The following is a 19653-nucleotide window of genomic DNA, read 5'->3' as shown; positions in this document are numbered from 1 at the left end:
TATAGGAGGCAAGAACAGGCAGTTAAAAGCCCAAAATATATAAGTCTCATTCCTTATTTGAAACACTGCTTTGTTTTCTACTAATAAGTATAGAAATATTTTTAAAATATCAAAACAGTCGTCATTTTAACCTCAAACAACACAAAAATCGTTTATTAAATAATCCTTGCACTGCTTCCAGAAGTGACTTGTGAATGACTTCGAGACGGTCAGGGTAGCAAGTAAAAGCTACAATAGCAGCTGCAAATATTGATAGTATTTTCATTGCCTGCAACAACTCACGGTGGGGGGGGGGGGAGGTTTGCTATTAAGAAGTATATAGTGTAGGGCTGGAGAGATGGCCCAGCTGTGGAGAGTACAGCCTGTTCTTTCAGACAATCTGAGTTCAGGTCCTAGCATCCACACTGGAGCTCCAGCTTCAGAAGATCTCACACCCCTTTGCCTCCATGAGCACCTACATACCTGTACATAGATGCACATGTAAGCATACACATAGTTATATTTTTTTCTTAATTAATAAGGAAATACTGGCTGGCATTTAAATTTTAAACCTGTCTTTAATAACCTTATTCTGCTTTTGTCAACTGAGGTGTTTAGTGAAAGGAACGGCTAATAAGCAAGCAACTCACTCATTTCTAATTTTTCAATCACAAAATATAAAATTATTATAACAAATAATATCTGAATATCAGACTCGAGCTTGGGGACTTCTACAGGAAGCTCCATTGAGTGGGAATAAAATGGATTGTTGGGTCCCAGCCCACGGGGAAAAATAGAATCAGGGTTTACCTGAAAGAGGGAGTGGGGATTGAAAGTAGGATACAGAGACGCGAGAAATAACGAATCAAGTCAGGAAATTTCTGATCAAGATTCACTTTATTGTCGACTAACAGGAACATATATAGGGCAAGGTCAATGGGATTTATTTTAATCTCATTCACCCTAGCCCCCGGGGCAAGAATACAATAGCCTAAATCGCTCTCTGTACAACTTCCTAGTTCTCTGAGTAGTTCCTTGTAAGAATTTCCTAGATCCTCTGGGTGCTTTCAAGTTGAGACTTCTCTACTTCTTTCAAAGGTAAATAGTCCAAGGATAGCCTAGAACACAAGACCTTGTGGTGAGGTAAAGGTCAGCAACTCAAAGGTCACAGCATACAGCCTAGGCACAGGATTTCTGACATGGCAGAATTTGGCATGGGTCCCACAATGGATCAATCTAAGTGCAAAGACCAGCACAAAAGACTAGAAGGCTGGACACGAGCAGAGGCTTTATAGTCAGGTTGCCCTGAGTTCAAATCCCCACGCTAGTACTCTTCAGCAGTGTGCCATCAGCGACTCCTCTAAATCTTATGTTCTCTTAGCTATAAGTTTAGAACAAGTTAAATATTGTACTCTCTGTGTCTGCCTCCCCAGCTCCCTCCCCGTCCCCTCTTACTATCCCTCTCTCTAGCCCTCTCTCCCTCTCCCTCCCCCCTCTCTCCCTCCCTCCCTCCCTTTCTCTCTCTCTCTCTCTCTCTCTCTCTCTCTCTCTCTCTCTCTCTCTCTCTCTCTCTCTCTCCAAGCTCACTTAGCAGATTAATTCTGTTACCATTTGCAAGACTTCTCTGTTCCATTACTGTCTGTCCTTAGAGGCTCAGGATGTTAACAGAAGCTGGTGTACATTTTTACCAGGGGGCTCAGTTTTGTGAAATTATCAACGTCAATCCTGTATCCTATCCACCAGTACCTTGAATCTGCTCATGGACTTTACACTTCCACATGAGGCAGGACAGTTGGTCAGGTGCCCTGATCATATTGAAGATGCTCTGAACTGAAGAGGAAGGAGCAAGGAAGGATGGAATTGCCACAAGAGAAGTCACTCAGAGTTTTTATTCTCAGGAATGCCAACTAACAAAGAAAAAATGCTTTCAGTGTTCTTAGATGATATATTGTTAGTGAAAGACTCCATTATGAAAAGCTTACATAGTTGATTATTCCATTCAGATCACATTAAATGTAGACATGGTGAATAGATCAGTGGTTGCCAAGGGCTCTGGTTTCCAATAGGTGACTCAGGGGATTCACTTTTAGGGGGATAGAAAAGCTATTGTGGTAGTTAAGAGACTTGATACCCTATGAGCATATACAGGGGGGAGGAAATCTCCTCAGGAACAGTCATAGGGGAGGGGAATAAGGGGAAAATGGGAGGGAGGGAAGAATGGGAGGAGACAAGGGATGGGATAACCATTGAGATGTAACAAGAACAAATTAATAAAATAATATCTATCTTGGAAAAAAAGAATGGCTTCCATAAGCTCATATATTTGAATACTTAGTCCCCAGTTGGTAGAATTGTTTGAGGAGGATTAGGAGGTGTGGCCTCTCTGGAGGAGGTATGTCACAGAGGGTTGTTGGGTAGGGTGGCTTGAAGGTTTCAAAAGCCCATGCCATTTCCTGTTAGCTCTCTCTTTCTCTCTGCCTTGTGGTTGTGGATCAGATGTGAGCTCTCAGCTACTGTCCAGCATTATGCGTGCCTACTTGCTGCCAGGCTCTCCACCATGTTGGCCATGGACCCTAACTCTCTGAAATTTAAGTCCCAATAAACTCTTTTGTAAGTTGGCTTTGTCATGGTACCTCTTCACAACAATAGAAAAGTTACTAAGCTAGACTCTGAAGCAATACAGTAATGTGTATAAGGTAGGGTAGGGACATTTGTTTATTTTGTTACCTGAGAGTTATCCAAGGCCTATTTTATTTTATTTTATTTTTTCCAAGACCTATTTTCATTCTTAATAAATGGCTGAAGTTGGGTTTAGAGCAAAAGTAGTTAATGAACATGAAGCACCCAGTAGTGAGAGAAGTAAGCAAGTACTAAAGATAGCAAACAGAACCAACAGTGGCAGGTGTGCCAAACAACACAGACAAGAACCATACCAAGGAACTCCCAAAGAAAACACAGTCTGAGAAACCAAACAAAGTCATGTATAAGTCAAAATATAGAATATTCACTAAATAATTGATTAAATAAATAAAATGGGCAAGCCTATCATGCAGAAGAATTACAAATAATATGTGTAGATTAGATACTATGCCCTTTGAGAAGAGTCACATGACTCTTCACTCCTTATAATGGGCAGGGACTGGAGCATGGAAGAGAAAGCATTGGAAAACCCCCCACCTCAGCCAGGCATGCAAGATTACCATCAACACAGGTGAGCCCCATTGATTCATCTATGTTGAAGCATCCTTGACTTTGCATAATCAGAATGGTTCTTTGGCTCTAGCATTCTTTCCCAAGCTATGCCTCCAAATATGACAAAAATATCACACAAATCTCAATGAACAGACAGTCTCCACCATATCTAACCAGTAGCCTTCAAACACAGCAGGGTCATCAAAAACATAGAAGCATTCAAAAAACAGATGCAGACAACAGGCATCTAAGGAAACACAATCATTAGACGTGATGGTCAAATCCTTGTTGGGATTTTATCTTTGGGTTCAATAGAACGGAGAACCTCCATGGTTTGTAGAACAGCCCAAACCTGGACCTTCAGACAATGCCAGCTACTAGGACTGAATAACCCTCTGTCCTCTGCTTGCTATCTGCTGGAGAAACAGATATGGAGACACTGTCTCTATCTAGGCGTTCTCATCACACAGCACACCTCTCCTCCTGGTCCCCATCACACAGCACACCTCTCCTCCTGGTCCCCATCACACAGCACACATCTCTCCTCCTGGTCCCCATCACACAGCACACATCTCCTCCTGGTCCCCATCACACAGCACACATCTCCTCCTGGTCCCCATCACACAGCACACATCTCTCCTCCTGGTCCCCATCACATAGCACACATCTCTCCTCCTGGTCCCCATCACACAGCACACATCTCCTCCTGGTCCCCATCACACAGCACACATCTCCTCCTGGTCCCCATCACACAGCACACCTCTCCTCCTGGTCCCCATCACACAGCACACCTCTCCTCCTGGTCCCCATCACACAGCACACATCTCTTCTCCTGGTCCCCTGTTCAATGTTCCTTGCAGCTTTTTTTTTTTTCAGCTCAGTTTTTGCAGCCTCTCCTCATTTCATCAAAGACAGGGCTTGGTACAGCTCACTCTGTTTAAAAACTTGTTTTTACAGTCAGGTCCAGAAGATCTTTACTCCAACATCTTTCCCAAGAAGTACAATATCACTTAATTAAAAAAAAAAAAAAAGGACAGCCTCAGAGTTAACTGCGGGCTCAGCACTCTTTCCTTCCCACTCCCGGCATCTTCTATTAGTTTGATATTTTACGACACACTGGATTGCTGTGGTATTTTGCAGGGCTGCTTTGACCTCTAAGGCAGTCAGAACAGTAACGTCCTAGATACATTTTACTACGGGAAGAGCAGTACAAAGGCTGGAACAAAAATAAAATCAACCTAGGCTGTTTGTTAGATTTTTGCTAAGCTTGTGGATAACAACAGCAAGGAGGCCCCGCACAGGCTGGTCTTGTGATTTCTTTGTGTCCACCTGGATTTTGCAATAAAATTTTCCATATTCTAAGCATTAGCACTGGCCCAAATAGCATTTTCACGTGAAGCTATTCATACCTACAGTGCATGAGGTTTTGTGCCTCAAGTGCTGGTTAAATTTGATTTTTCTAATATTATAGGGAAAAGCACATATGACGTGATATTCCCATTAAATGTTTCCTCATGATTGTGTTTATCATGTCATGGTTTTTCTCTCCTAAGTACCTACTTGGTGTATAGTAAACAAGAGGGCTCAAAAATAATAGTGAGCTATAAACTAACTACTATAGGTTAGTGGTTTGTTTAAAGCATCTCTCCAATAAAGATATTTTAGAAAATAAAGTAATCAAAGAACAATTTTTAAAGAAAAGTACATATGCATGAGACTTAGCTGTAACTGACAGTGAAAGTCTGAGGGAAGTTGACCAGCTTCTGAACAGCTATTTGAAGTGGCTGGACATCTCTTGATATGCAGACTTTGGGTCTAGCTAGTCATGCTGCTTGATTTTCGTCTGCAAGCTCTTTCCAATAAACTTTTAATTTATTTTCAAAATAATTTTGTAAAGAAAAGCACACAGTCATAAGACTCAAATATCTCCATCCCCTGAAAGAAAGACTTAGCTGGCGAAGACAATTGGGAGATAATGTTTAATATCTTCCTTCCTATCCCCAAACCTCCCCATCCCTCCAGGAAGAAAAGACTGTTCTGTTCACCTTCCTTACAGCATTTGAGCAGCTGACGCTGCTGTCAGCGCAGCATTGGGGCAGGAGACAGCTGAGAATCCTATGTAGACAGTACAAACTGGGGGAAAGGTGTAGTCCTTTGCCTTCTGCATTCAGCATCTACACCTAGACCCAGAGATACAGCAGTCCAGCCGAGTCACTTCTGCCGATGTTATCAGCTTGGTCTTTGTCTTCTGCATTCTTCTACTTCTCCATTAGAGTTGTATTTATCTTAAGCCCTCTGCAGATATTTTTTTAATGCTTATCATTTTTTAAATTTTAATTTTATTAATTTATTCAGATTACAACTCAATTGTTATCCCATCTCTTGTAGCCTCCCATTCCTCTCTGCCTCCCTCTTTCACCCTATTCCCCTCCCCTAGGTCTATGACCGAGGGGGACCTCCTCTCCCACTATATAGGTCATAGGCTATCAAGTCTCATCTTGGTAGCCTGCTTATTCTTTCTTTGAGTGCCACCAGGCCTCCCCACCAAGGGGAGGTGGTCAATTATGGAGCACCAGAGTTCATGTCAAAGTCAGTCAGTCCCTGCTCTCCACATAGCTGTGGAGAATGTCCTGTCCATTGGGTAGATCAGAGTAGGGGGTTGATGTTTACTATTATATTGTCCTTGGTAAGTGCAATAGTTTGAGCAGACACCCCTAGGCCCCCATCCACCCATCACAATGTTCTTCTTGTAGGTTTCTAGGACCCTCTGGGTCCTTCTATTTCCCCATCTCCTATATTTCTCTCAGTAGGATGTTCTCACATCTATTCCAATCTCCTGGTAAGTGAAGACTTTCGTGGGACATGCCTTTTGAGCTAGTGCCCAATTATAAGCCCTCTGAAGATTTTTTAACTTAATTTTTCTATCTATGCTAATATTTACTGTGCATGGTAGAAATTCCAGAATCTAAAAACATATGGTCACTTCAGCTCAGAGTCACAGCCTCCTATCCATTGACAGAATGTCTGACTTTGCTTCAGAGGAAAATGGTGGCAGTAACAATGACCTCAGAAAGCCATGAAGATGGACAGGCAAGCATGCTGAAAGCTCAGCAACACACTTAGTAACACTAGATCCAAGGGCTGGAGAGATGGCTCAGAGGTTAAGAGCACTGGCTGTTCTTCCAAAGGTCTTGAGTTCAATTCCCAGCAACCACATGGTGGCTCACAACCATCTACAATAAGATCTGGTATTCTCTTCAAGCATGCAGACACACCTGCGGGCAGAATACTGTATAAATAATAAATAAATCTTTTTTAAAAAGTAACGCTAAACCCCACCTTCATGGAACTGCATGCCTACCTCTCTCAAAAGAAAGACAACTGGTCAGTCCAACCTACAGCATACTAGCAGCTCTTAGTAGCTCCTCATTTGTGACCAAAGACACCCTAAAACTAAAGAAAACAGACCAATGCAGACTGGATTGGTTTTGAGTGCATACATAGTAAGGCAAACTGTGTCCTCCGACTGAACTTTTATGGGAAAGGGGAACCTATTTACCGATCTTAGGCCTATGTATGATTAGGTGTGCATGAGAGCTTAAGTCAGATACGTCAAGGGAATGGATAGATGTTGTGATCAAAGGCTTACATAAACCACGCCTACCAATCAAAATCCAAAGACCACCTACATCTCCCCACAGCCCCGCAACCTTAACAACCCAACCAACTCCTCCTGGACCCACAAAAGAAAGTCCCCGGAAGTAACCAGGGGCTCTAGAACTCTTTAGCTCAAGCAGCGTGCTGCTCTCTTGAAATGTATCTGACCTGTCTTCTTGCTTTGCTTGCGAATAAAATCCCTTGCTACTTAGCAAGCTTGTGAATACTTTTTAGATTGATTCTTTGAACAAGATGCTCATAACCTGGGAACAGCAGGTCCAGACGGTGACCGCCAGGGACAGGAGGATTACATAGATTCGTTTAAATCCCTGGTACCTAGTAAGCACCTGATAAAGCTCGCTTGCTGTAATTCTCTAGTTTTATATTGTTTCATTCTCAGTTGTTGCCAGGTTCGGAATGTGAACCAAGCTCACACGCATGCGTGCGAGCATTGAAAGGCGACCTCTCAGCGGAACCGTGTTGGCAGACCACCACTAATGAGAGATGCTTAGCTCCTGAATGAGCTGAGGTTACTATAAATAGACTGAGCTCTTTTCAGCTCTTCTGTACCTTGAGGATGGAGTCTGCTTCTCCCTTCGCTGTCTCCCTTCCATTTCCCCTATGAGAACACTGTAAGAAGGTTCCAGATGTCTGCACTGTTGTCTTGGATTTCTTGTTACTAGGGAAATAAATGTCAGTTTCCACGAAGCCCCTCTGCGGCACCTGTAATAGCTGCACAAAGCAGGATAAGACAGATGCCATCTCATACAGCGTCCTGGTTTTTTATGTTTCTTGATTTTACCATTTATCTTTTCAACTGCCTTTTTAATTTTTATATTTCTGCTGTTACAATATTTTGCTTTATACCTCCAAAAGTTGAGGTTTTATGGGTCCTTTTACTTAGTTCCTTTTTTGTTTTGTTTTGTTTTGTTTTGTTTTGTTTTGTTTTTCAAGCAGGGTCTCTCTGTGTAGCCTTGGCTGTCCTAGACTTGCTCTGTAGACCAGGCTGATCTTGAACTCACAGCGATCTCACAGGCAGAGCCTGCCTCTGCTCCCTGAGTGCTGGGATTAAAGGCATGCGCTACCACGCCCAGCCCCTTTTACTTATTTCTTAAACTTCATCATTTTAATTAATTCTTTCATAGTTGCATTATACTTTTTTCCTCTTAATGTTTTTTACTTCTTTACTAAACACTTTGTATTCTCAAGGTTTTGAAGGTTCTTTCCTAAACTGTTTGTTGTTGTTGTTTTCATTTATACGTCCCAGTCCCAAACTTTTAACCATCCCTTATTCGTTAATTCTTTCCTTCTGTACTTTACATGCTAATGCCTTGATTTCTGCTCTTTTGAACCATTTACCTCAGTGACTTTAAAGTACTTCTAATGTCTTCAGCTTGTCATTGTTATGGCACTTCCTTTGCTGTTTATCTTATATAGGCCCAGGAGTATGGGAGCAGGGGAAGTTTGGAGCAGGCACCCGGCAGCAAGAGCGACTAGCACTTATTTGTTCACTTGCCCCTCCAGCTGTCCCCATGGCTCCCAGTGTGGAAGCTATGGTCCTTTCAGTGTGGATAATCAGTACTGACTAGGAACTCCAAATACCACAGACTAAAATCTTCCCAAACCTCAACAATATTTATAGTAATGGCATATACATTTAATTTGTAAGAACAATTACATATTTTCTAATTATAAATATAACATATTCAGAGGAAAATTGAATAATGCATTTTGTAAACCTAAACAATTATATACAGTTCCACTTGAAAGAAGATTATTGTTTCATATGTTGTGTATTTTCTTTCTCACAAATTTTAAATACACACACACACACACACACACACACATATATATATATATCCTTTAAAATTAGGGTTGTGGACTGAGTGTGTAGCTCCATTTGTAAAGTGCCTAGCATGCAGAAAATCCTGGTGCTGATGCCCAGTCCGCATAAAGCGGGCATGGAAATTCACACCAGTAATCCTAGCACTTGGGGAGTGGAGGCCAGGAAATAAGAACTCCAAAGTCATCTTCAACTACACAATGAGACTAAGGCCAGCCTGGCATAGAAACCCTGTTTCAAAAACGAAATGAATAAACAAACAGAATTAAACAAAATAAAATGACACAGCCTGCATTTTTCACTTATCCACATATATAGTTATTTTCCTTTACATTAAAAATATTTTAAGTTGAAATACATTTTCTCTCCTACAGTACATCCTGACCACAGTTTCCCCTTCCTCCACACCCTCTCCTCTCTCCCCCAGGTTCACTTCTAATCTGTTTTCTCTTCACAAGGGTCTCTCTCTAAGAGATGAAAGCCAAAGAGGACAAAGCAAGATACAACAAGACAAGACAAATGTCTTTGTACTGAAGCGGGACACAGCAACCCAGCAGGAGGGGAAAGTCTCAAGAGCAGCCACAAGGGCTGGCGAGATGGCTCAGAAGTTGGGAGCACTGTTCTGCTCTTGCAGAGTTCCTGACATCAATTCCCAGCAACCATGTGGTGGCTCACAACCATCTATAATGAGATCTGGTGCTCTCTTCTGGCATGCAGACATACATGCAGGTAGAATACTGTATACATAATTAATAAATAAATAAATAAATAAATAAATAAATAAATCTTTTTTTAAAAAAAGAGCAGCCACAAGAGTCAGAGACCCACTCATTCACACACTCAGGATTTCCATTAAAATTACAAGCTAGAAAGGCTGGCGAGATGGCTCAGTGGTTAAGAGCACTGGCTGCTCTTCCAGAGGGCCCGGGTTCAATTCCCAGCACTCACATAGCAGCTCATAATTGTGTTTAACTCCAGTTCCAGGGGATCTGGCACCTTCATATAGAAATACATATAAGTAAAATAACGATGCCCATCAAAAAATTAATTTAAAAAATACTAAGCTAATAGCTACAATGCGTACACAGAGGACCTGGCGTAGACCTATGCAGGCCCCATGCTTGCTTCTTAAGTGTCCATGAGCCCATGTTAGACCTGCTAAGTTGATTTAGTGGGCCATGTTCTCATGTTGTCCCCATCTCCTCTGACTCCTACAGCCTTTCCCCCCTGTCTTCCTCAGGGAGAGGCATGATGGAAGCCTCCAATTTAGCCCCTCTCTCTCTCTCTCTCTCTCTCTCTCTCTCTCTCTCTCTCTGTCCTTTCCCTCTTCCCCTCCCCCTCCCCCCTCTCTCTACCTGATTTCTTGTGCATCTCTGCACCCAACTCCAATATATTGCCAGAGGAAGCCTATCTGGGTGATGACTGGACAAAGTACCAATCTATGAGCATTGCAGAATATCATTAGGAACCATTTAATTGGTTTTCTCTTTGACAGTTGTGTTTGGTTCGACCCTAGGTCTCTGGACTACCCAGTATCTCATTCCTGGCCATGCAGGAAGTGTAAGGCATTCAGTCCCTCTTGTGTCATGGGCCTCAAGTTAAACCAAACATTGGTTGGTCACTCCTACAAGTTCTATGCCATCATTGTCCAAGTAAAATTTGCAGGTAGGGAAGATTGTAGGTCAAGGGTTTTGTGGCTGTGTTGGCACCTAGGTTTCTCTTTCCTTAACCTGCAGAGTACCTACTCACACAAGAGAGACGAGAGTGTAAGAGCGAAGGCTCCATGCCTGTGCCAGCTCAACCTCTCTATGGTTGATAAGCAGCGTGAATGTTGTCTTCAATAACAGGGCCCAGTTGTCAGTTTTCAGGAAGTGACCTTCTGTGCTAGCATCAGCCCAGTTGTTTAGGGTTCCCCAGGGGACTCCTTCAGCCAACAACTCAAAGGACTGTGACCCAGCCTCACCACTGGAAGCTTTACCTGCCTGCAAAAGATGGCTGGCCAGTTTAGACTCTGTATCCTCCATCATTAGGAGTCCTCACAATAGTCATCCTCATAGATTACAGGAAGTTTGCACTGCGCTAGGTTTCCACACATGCCCCCAATGATCCCCAATTCCATCTGTCTCTCCAGGTTTGCAGGTTGGGGAGAATGATGGAGAGACAGCTGAAAATAGGTTTTTTTTTAAATATTCATTTTAGATTTAACCTTTTCTTTGAAGTCATTTTCTTGTGTTTCACTTGTATAAGAATGGGGGCGTGAAAGGACCCAGAGGTTTCAGGAACCCCACAAGGAGACCATCAAGGCCTGCGGATCCGGACCAAGCCCTGTACAAACTGATGCACCAACCAAGGACAATGTAAATAGTAAACCTAGACCCCCATTCAGATCTAGCCAATGGACAGCTCATTCTCCATGGTTGTCGGGGGAACAGGGATTGCCTCTGACATGAACTCTGGTACCCCCAATTTGGTCACTTCTTCTTGGTGGGGAGACCCTGTTGGCACACAGAGGAAGGGGATGCAGGCTATCTGGGTGAGACCTGATAGGCTGTGGTCATATGGTGGGGGAGGAGGTCCCCTTCTGTCAGAGGTCTGGGGGAGAGGAATAGGGCAGAAGGAGGGAGGGTGTGGGTGGGAACAAAAGATACAAGTATGGAGATAACAATCAACAATCAGGATGTAATCTGAATAAATTATAATAAATTTAAAAAAAATAAAATTTACTTTAAGAGTATCTTACATGCCACCAGATAGAAGGCCAAGTTTAAACAAGTCTCTAAGCACTGTTTCAACTTCATCTGTTCATGGGAAGTTAAGTACTTTTAGGACATAGTCTGTGCTGTATGTCTAGTAGGAGGGAAAATGTCCAGGTACACTCTTCATAGCAATACCATCCATCCCTGACCCCAGAAACTGGAACTCGATAAAGCAGAATTATTGTGTGGACAAGGGATCATGACCTCAAGTAGAGTTAACTCATGGCAGCCATCAGGCAGCATGCACACATGGGCCAGGCATGACGGTGTAACAGAGAGAAGCTACTGAGGGTGGTGGTGAGCCAGAAAGCACGGGCCCATTTAAAGAGGGCAGCCTCACTGTGGTTAAGAGAATGATCATCACACCTGAGACCACACCCTGCATCCCTATCTTTTCCAATAGATGTACATTTCAGTGTGTACATCTTGGTTTTGGAAAGTTGACAACTAATGGAAAATTTTAAGTAATACTCCCCAAGCCAACTCACACACACACACACACACACACACACACACACACACAAACATACACACACACACACACTCCATATTCCACAAGTCTGATGCTTCCATACTAGCTATCTCATGCTTGAAGCCAGCTCAAGAAACAGAAAGCAAGACCCTGATGAATTGTAAAATCCGCTGAGGTCCATTGTCTTTGTAGTTCAGTTTCAGCTCTTTGCCTCTTTTTACCAGACCTGTCCAAAGGGTGGCTTCCACCCCCTAAAATAGACTCAAGAGTGGATCTATGCACAGGTTACTAGAAGAGTGCACAGATGGACTTGTGAACCTGTGACTCTCTTCTTCCATGAGAGGAAAAAGAAAGTTTTTGGGAATGACAGCGTTGTCAGGGAGTGATGTCTTGTCCTAGACCTGATGCCCAGCACTGGCTGCTCTGTCAGTGTGATACAATATTCTGTACCTGACCCAGGAACAGGGGATGAAGTGTGATAGAAAGGTGTCAATCTGTATATAAAGGTGACTGCACACCACTTACAATAACTGGGGTAGGGAGAGTCTCAGAACAACCAGCCTACAGAAGAAATACTCTGAAGCAAAGCTGTCATTCCTACAGAGCTCCTTTAGTGTCATTGTGCTGCTCAGACAAGTAGAAGGTCCATTCAGGTCCTGGCTAAGACAGAGCCATGAGGAAGTGAAGGTGGCCACAGGGCTGCGGTCTTCCAAGGCAGCTGGATAGTAAGTCTTGGGTATATTAAGTATACCAGAGTCAGACTTGACTGAGGGCTGGGAAGTCAACATTTGTTCTTTCAACGGTGCTCAGCAATGTTATTGCATGATGGAAGCCCTTTAGTAGCCATGCAAGTACAATTGTGAATAAAACAAACAGGCTTTCTTATAACCTGGAAGAGAAGTGGACATAACAGAGTCACACTGGACAACTATGAAGGTGACATCATGGGGCCACAACAGAGAAAGTACAAGATGTGTGGGAATACATCTAACCAAAGCCAAGGGTGAAACCAGAAGCCCCATAGAATTAGGTTTTTTTTCTGTTCAAAGGATAGGAACTGAAATTGTTCTATAGAGCACCCAGGTGCCATCGTAGAGCTGAGAGAAGCTTAGTATGGCCGAAGAGTCAAGTCAAAGGCTAAGACAATGAAGCATAAGGTAACCCAGGAGACACAGCACTCCGGGCTGAGCAGCTGAAGAGATCTCCAGCCAAGAGTATGGATTTAAGTGCTTGCTAAGAGCTATTCTCTGGCTAATGGGCTGAGCTGGTCCTGAGAGGAGAACTCCATGCTAGAGAAGCACCAGAGGCTCTAGAGTTTGTCAGGTACCATGAGCCACACAAGCATACCTGAGTGCGAGGCAGTGAGGAATGGGGGCAACAGTTTCATTTCATGAACTGGCTGTCTCTGGCCCACTGCAGAACCATGACAGCCTGCCAGCCCTCCTGGGTGTGGATGTGACTCTAGTCTGAATATTGGTTCATGACTAGAACTTACTGGAAGAGTGGAAATCCAGGTTGAAAGATACTAATTAGTCATTTCTCCTACAGAATAAGGGAGTTGATAACCTAGGAGTACCCTCTCCATTAAGACCTTGCCTGAACTTCTTTAAAAAATAATCTCCATAAAAGTTCATTCTGGAAAGAGACTATTTTGGAATTCAGTTGCAGCTTTTAAAAACTCTATGAAAGTGATAATTTAGAAATTCCATTATGCAAAATTATTAGTTCTGCTGATGGATCACAAGGAGTTGCATCAGTTTTTGGCAATAAACCTGAAATAGCCACAGAAAAGGCATACACAAAACCAAAATAAAATGTCAGGCCTCACTTCTCCATGGTAAAAGAAAAGGCTGTTCAATGCTTTCATTATGCAGTCATTAATCAGAAACACATTAAAGACTGAGAATTAAAGTGAGATTATCCCAGACAGACAATGAAGCCCACGAGCATGAAGTCATGATATTGAAAAAAAAAAACCATATCATTGTAAACACCATTAAGCATTAATCTCAAGTTCTACAAACCCTAACACCAGACGGAACGTTTTTATGCAAGCCAAGCAAAACAGCGAAATCGGGATTCAGCTCTTGTTTAAACAAAAATGACAAAGGGAACTGTGTATCCGAGCTGTTCCCTTTTGTATACATAAGCTCAACCGGCATTTTCCAAGCAGTTTTCTGTGAAGGAATATTTGATGTCATCTTACTCTCTCTGTAATGAAGATTTAATGGAACTGTTTAATCTCACATAAAGAGCATCCTCTCCCATCACGTTCTCATCATAACCAGGTGAGGTAGGTGCCATTTAGAGTTTCCTAAAGGTGTGCAAATTGTGCAACATGATGAGTATTGTCAGGGCTAGATTTCCTCATTGGTATTTTTTTCCTTTAGTGAATAAAGATTTTGACTCCATAGAATAGTTTTATTTCCTTTTTAGATATTTTTATTATGTTTCTTTTTAATATATACATTTATATTATTACACATGAAGAAAATAAACTACACCCAGCAGGAAGAGCCATGAGACAATCAGGAAGTATATAAATGTTACGTTAATAGTGATTTGGCTATTTGTATTTGGCAAACTTGAAGTAAGCATCTTTCCTATCTTGTTGGGTCTAAATTTCTGAATGAAGATCAATATCTATCGTATCTCATCTCTTTTACCTTAAATCATCTATCTTTATTTAAAAACATTTTAACCCCTAACCTACTAAGCTTAATTGAAAAACTAAACTATCTGGTCTTCAACCACATCAGAGATTTAAGAAGGAACAAAACTTAAATACCTGAGTGAACCAGAAGTGCAGGCTAGCAGCTTCCAAAATGAAAAAATGACAGAGACAGTTTACTGCCTGAACAGTCACCCAATACTCTCTGTAACGTTGGAGCACCATCCCCAGCCTTCTGGCCCAGTATATCTGACAGACATGTGCGAGGCAGGAACTACTGAGGACTTGCTTACCCTGTTTTGGCAGAGTTCAGCCATCAACTATGCATCCAAGCCTTCCTATTTTAAGGCAGCATTCTGTCTGTGGCAAAAACAACGACATTTTGCCCAGTGGCTGGTTTACCACATTTGATGCCAATTCCATAAGGATTATTTGATGCTCATCATCTTCTTTGAGGCAGGCCAGGTGTTGCCAGAAATTAACTTTTGTCTTGTCAAAGAATCTTTAGAATAATAAGAACATCTTTAAATGCCATATTCTGTAGGTCTCTGAGGCTTTTGAAGACCTTATTTAACTATTTTACCTTATATATCTACAGAGTCATATCTATCTATTGGACCTAGAATATATATTCTTGTGATAAAATTACACTAGTTTTTTACATGGCCATGATTTGCATCAATATACAAAATTCAATATCATTGAATTGAAAAAAATAACCTTACTTGTGAGTAACAATTAAGATGATGAGTAGAGTCAATAATCTACCTTTTGTTCCATCCTCCCTCTATATTTCTATATCCCCCTTTCTTTTCAGCTCCTATCTCCTTACCTACAAAAGAAAGATAAAGGAAAAGAGAGACATCCCTGAGTCAAACCTAGTTTCCTCTCTGTAAAACACCAATAATAACTTATAACCAACTTCCAATGAGAATAAGCATCTGTAGACCAAGAGAGTAAACAGAACCCTATCCAACCCCCCTCAGAGGAAATGGGACATCATTCTCTTAAGGTTTCTTCAGGCTGATTTAGGTTGAATAATATCTTTGAAGAGCCACCCCCTAAATAATGGGGGAAAATGGTTAAGTAAGTCAAGGATAGCATTTGTGGTCCATTTTCCAAATGTTGCAAAATTCCAGGCTAATAGTAGTCCTGTGTGGGACAGTCTGAAATGCTGGACCAATTGCTCTTCCCAGCTGCAAAGAAAAGAATAAAAATAAAGAAAACATGAGAGAAGGCACACAATTTGAGGAGGAAAAAAAATAAACTGTTTACAAAGGTTGCTTTTGATGTTCTTTTCAACTTATTAGAACTTTCCATAGGCTACAATGTCTGTAAGAAAATGAAGCTTTAAAGCATCCTTCCTGAACTGCCTTTGTAGTAAATACGTAATCTTTCCACACAGCCGCACATCTTCTAATATTAATTGATTTGAAATGGTAGCCTCAGTAGCAAAGTTAACAAAACATGTGTGTAAGTGAAACAACTGGAGCATTCACACACTGTTAGGAAAGCAAACTCACTCAAACTCTTTGGAAAAGTTATTGAAAAATTCCAACCAAGTCATGCATTTATGTAACATCTGAGAAAACATTCTACATTCATATATAAGTAGACTATAAATGAATATTTTGCGCTCAAAAGAAATTATTAAGTTCCAAAAAATCTTGTATACAATGTTCATTGAAATGTCATGCATTGTAGTTTGTTTTTTAAAAGACAGACAAATAACAAAAATATTTATGGATAAATATCACTAATAAAGTATTCCCTGACTACTTGGTTCACAACAATATAGTAAAGTTTGAATAATGATGAGTAGATCTAAATGCAGCTCACTAAAATTTGTCTTAAAAAGTCAATAACTTGAGCTTCTCTACCATTTTCAACTAAATATCCTTATTTAAATACCCTTATCCAGCCAGAAGAAATAAGCACAACAGTTATTTTTAGGGTAGAACAAAAATGGTTCTTTTCCTTCCCCCTTTAAAATTATTTCTTTGAAAAATTAATTTTACCTAGGTCTTTACAAGGTGTTTTTTTTTTTTATCATGTGCCATCTTATAACGACCATACAAAAAGGCAGAAGAGTATCCAAAAATGTAATCTGAATATGCAAATATGTTTGAGATATACTTTTGTAGACTTTCTGTACTACCTAGGCCTGTGCTGAAAGCACCGAAAAGAAGGGGTGTCAGACAGCTCTCACAGCCCAGGTGAACCTGTTTCTATGTTTCCATGGAGACAGTGGCTTAAGTTATTTAACACTAGCATTTGGGGGAGGGAAACTTCCCTTAAATTTCAAAGCTAATTTAAATTTAAGATATATAAATCATCTCTCAATTTTTTTTTCTTGAAGATCATTACATTATGGAGTTAACTTCCAAGACCGTAACTCACAATTCTCCAGGAGTATGAACTAATATCAGAAAGGCAAAAAAAAAAAAAAAAAAAAAAAAGTAAAGAATCAGAACATACCCAATCCAGAGTCCTGTTAAAAAGTCACAAGCACTGGGCGTCTGTGGTTTACACTAACCTCTTCACCTCTTCACAGTAGATGCAAACTGTGGCCATTGCTCCTGACGTATGCTCATGTCACTAATTCTGCAGCCACCCTGGGTCCTAATTTAGAAATCCAAATTTATCTCCAGAACATGTGACTTTAGCATGAGAGTGAAGAGAAAGTGTAAATGGCAGTTGGAGAAACCTGGCTACCACAGCCTTTTCCCGTTATCCCTTTATGGCTGCAGAGAATTTATACACAAGCAAAGGGCATTGATTTTTCATAATAAAAATATCGCCAATACATGCTAAAGGTGCCCAGTTAGGTTATTCAATACATATCACATTATATCAACGTGGTATCACATTTTACCACTTATATGTGAGAGCACTATATTGCACTAAAAATAAAACAGTATGTGCAGATATGTGTGATTTTTTCCATTTCATATCTGTCTAGTTTTTTTCCTCAGAAGAAACTGAAGAATTAATATGGACCAACAACACATAAATTCATATTTATTTAAAGAAATTAATAATATCCATTAAAATGAAAATTTCAGGTTCTAGACAAGGAAATCCTTGTCGGAAAGTTAATATAAATTTTGACATTTTGATATTAGCTTATTTTACATGTGAAAGAAATAATTGTAGACTTTCTGAATCTTGGACATGAACAAGACCCCTTTGCATATTTCTTTCTACTACTAGTTTAGGTACTAACCTCCCTTTCCTGAGTTGGCCTCTGCCAACAGCCATCACAGCTTCAATTGAACAGTTCATAGCCTTCCTTTTCACCATTTCCTTTATTTTTGTTATTTATGCTTAGGCTCTTTTAAAAATGTTATTTTTCCTTTTCCTTTTTTACCTAAAGGTGTTTTTCCGTACACTGTATTTTGATCATGTTCTTTCCTCTTGCCCAGCAGCTCCTTCCAGGTCCTCCCTTCCCACCACCTCATTCTCTCTCTCTCTCTCTCTCTCTCTCTCTCTCTCTCTCTCTCTCTCTCTCTCTCTCTCTCTCTCTCTCTCTCCCCCTCTCTCTCTCTCTGTCTCTCTATCTTTCTCCCTCTCTCAAAATAAAAAATAACTAAAAATAAGAAAATAAAAGGATACAAATTAACATGCGACATTCAGTTGTTCTGTATATAAAAAGAATAGATATTTGTAATTTAAAACTGTGATGTTATTGATGTTAGTACGAAAGCGTGGAGACTTGGAGATACAACAGCATAGCACTTATGGCTAGTTGAAGTACGGACAGAACATGCTGTTTAAATGTAAAACAGCCCCCAAAAGTTCATGGGCTTGAACACCTGGCCCCATGCTGGTTGCACTGTTTTGCATATCTGTAGCTTAGAAAAATAGATTATCATGGAAAGACCTTGAACGTTACAACCACTTGGGCCTCTGGTCCAACCTCTCTGCTGCCTGCTCAACTCTGTGTGAGATGGTGCTCCCTCCACATCCCTGCTGCTATAGGCAGATAGATCTTCTTCCACGCCCATGCAGAGATAGTCCAAAATCCCCCCTGAAAACAAATCTTTCTGCACTTAAAAAAACGATTACAGCTTTTCCAGCCTCCACCTCGGACCCTGCAGCCACCGCGATATTGGTGCTTAAGAAGAACCAGATCGCCATCTATGAACTCCTTTTTTAGGAAGGAGTGATGATTGCCAGGAAAGATGTCCATATGCCCGAACACCCAGAGCTGGCAGACAGGAACGCGTCCAATCTTCACGTTATGAAGGCCATGCAGTCTCTCAAGTCTCAAGGCTACGGGAAGGAACAGTTTGCCTGCAGACATTTCTATTGGTACCTTAAGAATGAGGGCATCCAGTGTCTCTGAGATTACCTCGGCCTACCTTGGGAGCTGTCCCGAGACTGGCAGGCCTCGGCCCAAAGGTCCAGAGGGTGAGCGACCTGCAAGATTCACAAAAGGGGAGGCAGACAGAGACACCTACAGAAGGAGTGCTGTGCCCCCTGGTGCTGACAAGAAAGCAGCAGCGGAGGCTAGGGCTGGCTCAGCGACTGAATCCCAGTTTAGAGGCGGCTTCGGTCATGGGCGTGGTCAGCTGCCTCAGTGAAGTTGGAGCATGTGTTGTGTTAAATAAACTTTAAAAATGTTAAGACATCAAAAGGAGATCAAGGGGATCCAAATGGGAAAGGAAGAAGTCAAATTATCCCTATTTGCAGATGATATGATAGTGTATATAAGTGACCCCCAAAATTCCACAGAGAACTCCTACAGCTGATAAACACCTTCAGCAAATTGGCAGGATACAAAATAAACTCAAAAAAGTCAGTAGCTTTCCTATATACAAATGACAAACAGGCAGAGGAGGAAATTAGGAAAATTACTCCCTTCACGATAGCTACAAGCAATATAAAATATCTAGGAATAACCCTAACTAAGCAAGTGAAGGACTTATTTGAAAAAAACTTTAAATCTCTGAAGAAAGAGATTGAAAATGACATCAGAAGGTGGCGAGATCTACCTTGTTCATGGATCGGGAGAATCAACATAGTAAAAATGGCCATCTTACCAAAAGCAATTTACAAATTCAATGCAATCCCTATCAGA

General features: G+C 41.2%; 1 long non-coding RNA gene and 1 pseudogene across 2 annotated transcripts; one reads left to right on the top strand and one right to left on the bottom strand.

Moving 5' to 3' along the window:
- Window positions 1-1032: 1032 nt before the first annotated feature.
- On the bottom strand, window positions 1033-7475 carry LOC311581170. Its single transcript, XR_014773678.1, has 3 exons — window positions 7399-7475; window positions 1726-1886; window positions 1033-1097 (listed from the first exon to the last, which is right to left on the bottom strand). It is a non-coding gene; the product is annotated as an uncharacterized lncRNA (long non-coding RNA).
- A 2782-nt stretch (window positions 7476-10257) lies between these two features.
- Window positions 10258-19193, top strand: LOC311580810 (small ribosomal subunit protein eS10-like; annotated as a pseudogene). Its single transcript has 2 exons — window positions 10258-10336; window positions 18641-19193. The product of its transcript is annotated as a small ribosomal subunit protein eS10-like (transcript).
- Window positions 19194-19653: the final 460 nt, after the last annotated feature.

This window comes from Acomys minous (assembly GCF_964271855.1).
Source record: "Acomys minous genome assembly, chromosome: 13".
NCBI lineage: Eukaryota > Metazoa > Chordata > Mammalia > Rodentia > Muridae > Acomys > Acomys minous.
The sequence above is the reverse complement of the archived record's forward strand: the minus strand, read 5'-3'. Positions and strand labels throughout refer to the sequence as shown.